Genomic DNA, 3,441 nt, shown 5'->3' on the forward strand with positions numbered 1-3,441 from the left:
AAATAGAGCAGGCGAGTGACTAAGGAATGATGAAGGATGCTAACTGTACAGGAATGTAGGTAGGACCCCAGGTAAGTGAGGGAAAGGACTCTTATCTGGGGAAGGCAGAGGATGGGTTGGAGGGCGCTGAGAAGGGGAAATTCTGGGTGCCCTGGAGGAATAACGGGACCCATGTGACGGAGAGCAATGTTGGGGAGAGAGTAAGTTCAGGGATGGAGGTTGCTCCCTTTCTTACTGTGGGGGTGCAAAAAGTAATTTTCATTTTTAAAAAAATATATTTTATTGATTTTTTTACAGAGAGGCAGGGAGAGGGATAAAGAGTTAGAAACATTGATCAGCTGCCTCCTGCACACCTCCTACTGGGGATGTGCCCACAACCAAGGTACATGCCCTTGACCGGAATTGAACCTGGGACCCTTGAGTCTGCAGGCCGATGCTCTATCCACTGAGCCAAACCGGTTAGGGCCAAAAAGTAATTTTCCTCCCACCTTCTAAGTTCTTCTACTGAGCTAATAATCAAATCAACATGAGATAGATTAATAGAAGAAAACTGTCCAACATTTTTTTATAAATAATTTTTTAATAAAGCATCCAGCACACAAAGATAAACCGAATCCAACATTTATTAGGGATGTACATGCCAGCGGTGCTCTGAGGCCTAGGAGACCGGAAGATGCATCGGGCAGTCAAGGTTTATGCCATTTTGGACAAAGGAGAAGGGGACGCTGTCTGGGACTTCAAAGGGAAAGCAGGCGATTCACAGGAAGATGAGAAAGTGCTAACAGTTGGTAAACAGATTCTTGCTGGGCCATCAGAAACAATGGGCCCAGAGGGGAGTCCAGCCAGCAGGCCTTGCCCCTCTCCCTGTCTGCCCCACGGAGTTCATATCCAGATGCTAAGGGGATGCTCCCTTCCTTTAAGCAGGTTTTTCTACTTTAATTTATTTAGGGGGGGAGGTGGGGGGGGGGCAAAGTTCCTTCTGTCTCTTGTTTCTTTTTTAATTCATTATTTTCCAATTACAATGGACATATATTACATTGTTTTCAGGTGTACAACATAGTGATTAGACATTGATATAACTTACAAAGTGATTACTCCGATAAGTCTAGTACCCAGCACCATCTTTTGTTTCTTAATGACAAGCTTAACATCAATACCTCAAAGGCATATTTTAGGGTGACAAACTGTTGGCACCCATAGAAGAAGAGGCAATCCTGTGGCTGAGAAGAGTCCTGCTCAGAGTGCAAGCACATTAGCATCCACTAACAAGGCCTGAGCCTGAGCCGGCTCCGTCCAGGGATTAGCACGGCCTGAGCAGGGGGGATTCCTGGCATCACCACCGTTTTGCAGAGGAGGGAACTGAGGCTGTGAAAGGTAAAGGCTGTGTGGTTTGCCCAAGGACTGAAAGGTAAAGTCACAGAGCAGGGACTCAACTCTGGGTCTGTCTGACTCCAGAATCCAGGCTTTTAATCACGAAGTGTGCACTTGGAGAGGGGGAAAGGCAGGACACAAAACAGCAAAGAGGGAGGGATTCCTGGCATCACCACCGTTTTTGCAGAGGAGGGAACTGAGGCTGTGAAAGATAGAGGCTGTGTGGTTTGCCCAAGGACAGGAAGGTAAAGTCACAGAGCAGGGGCCCAACTCTGGGTCTGTCTGACTCCAGAATCCAGGCTTTTAATCACGAAGTGTGCACTTGGAGAGGGGGAAAGGCAGGACACAAAACAGCAAAGAGGGAGGCAATAAATCAGAAGGGGATGCTCTCGGGATGAATTATGCCCTTTCTCCACTATGGGCCAGGGCCGGAACGATCATTTACTCCCGGAAGGCGGAAGAGAACGCCCTTAGTATTTACACCACCTCACCCGGCGCCCAGACACTCCCTGGGGCTTACAAACTGCCTCCCTTCGCTGTCCTGCGCTAGGTCTTCGCGACTGCCTTCCACTGGGGACTGTGAGAGCTTGCAGTAGAGATGGGACCAGGACCGAGCTCTATACATGGCGAGTCCTCCGGGAGTCCGGTCAGGGGAAGAAGGATAGCAGCCCAAGAAGTCAGGAAAGGTCTGAAACCAGGCAACCCAGAGGGCAAGGCAAGGACGCCACGGCGACGACGAGATGAGCAGTTCGCGAGTCTTCCCAGCAGAGGGCGACACCGCCCCAGAGCTCCGCGACCCTGTGGGGAGACCCTGGAAGCCAGGAGGAGCGTGGGGTTGGTTCCTCGCCCCAATTCTGAAAGGCGGGGCGTGGGGATGTGGTGGAGCAAGGGAGGGAGGGAGGACCCGCAGGAGAGGCTGCCCGGCGGGGACCGTGGTGTCTGCTGGGGCGCCGCCGCTGCGGCCTGCAGAGCGAGCTGGAGGTGCTGGTAGGTGTGGGCGCCGAGCAGGTCCCGGCGGGGGCGGCGGGGTGCAGATGTCTGTGGGACTTCCTGAAGCGGGAGGATTTGCTGCTGCGGAGAGGCGGTTACTCACTCGGGCTTTGCCACCTGCTCCCCTCCTGGCTCCCAACCACCACCCGGAGTCCTCATTTCCACCCCCGCCCCAGCTGAAGGCAGCTGCGCCCCCAGGCTGGAACCTGCCTCTGCAGTGTCAGCCCTCAGCCTCAGATTGGGCGAGGGTGGGTGCGGCTCTGCCAGGCACCAGCTGAGCTCCCTTAACCTCTCTAATTCTGTGTCTTCATCTGTAAAACGGGGCCCTGGTACCTGGCTCGGCTGTGCTGTGAGGCTGAGTGGGGTGATGGACGTGGAAGTGCTTGGTACAGTGCTGGGTCCACAGAGGTGCTGGGGAGATACTCGCCGTCCTTTCCTTAAGGTGAGGGGGTGCCGAGCCGACTCCAGCTCAAGGGGCTGCGCCCCCCAGCACCCCCAATCTGATCTCCCCCTGCTGACTCCCCAAATCTGGTCTAGACATGAACCCCTGCTCAGCCCAGCCTCCTCTCCCCTCCCCTCCCCTCCCCCTAGAGCATCAGCTACCCCGCAAGTCCTGGGTGCCTGGGTTGTGTCCTGACCCCTGACTCCAACCAAGGTGGGGGCATGGATGTGTCTGAGGGGATCTCCTTGCGCTTCAGGAGCTCCCAGTCTGCGGGGGTGATGGCCACCACACAGCCCAGCGCTGACACCGCAACCCAAGAGTGGTTCTGTGTCAGTGTGGGCACCGGTCCTCAGCTCCCCGAGGATGAGATGACAAGGGTACGGATGTCAACCTCAGCAGAGCCTGAGTTCTGGCAGTATTTGGAGTCCAGAGCTCTCTAGAGTAATCTTCATTCCACTTCCAGTCCATAAATCCTTATTGAGCATCTGGGGTGTTTTTATTTTATTTTTATGTTTATTTGATTTGAGAGAGAGAGGAAGGGAGAGGGAAAGAGAGAGAGAGAAAAACATTGACTGGTTGCCTCCCATACGCACCCAGACCAGAGATCGAACCCACAACCTGGGTATGTGCCCTGACTG

This window comes from Myotis brandtii, unplaced genomic scaffold (assembly GCF_000412655.1).
Source record: "Myotis brandtii unplaced genomic scaffold, ASM41265v1 scaffold29, whole genome shotgun sequence".
Taxonomy (NCBI): domain Eukaryota; kingdom Metazoa; phylum Chordata; class Mammalia; order Chiroptera; family Vespertilionidae; genus Myotis; species Myotis brandtii.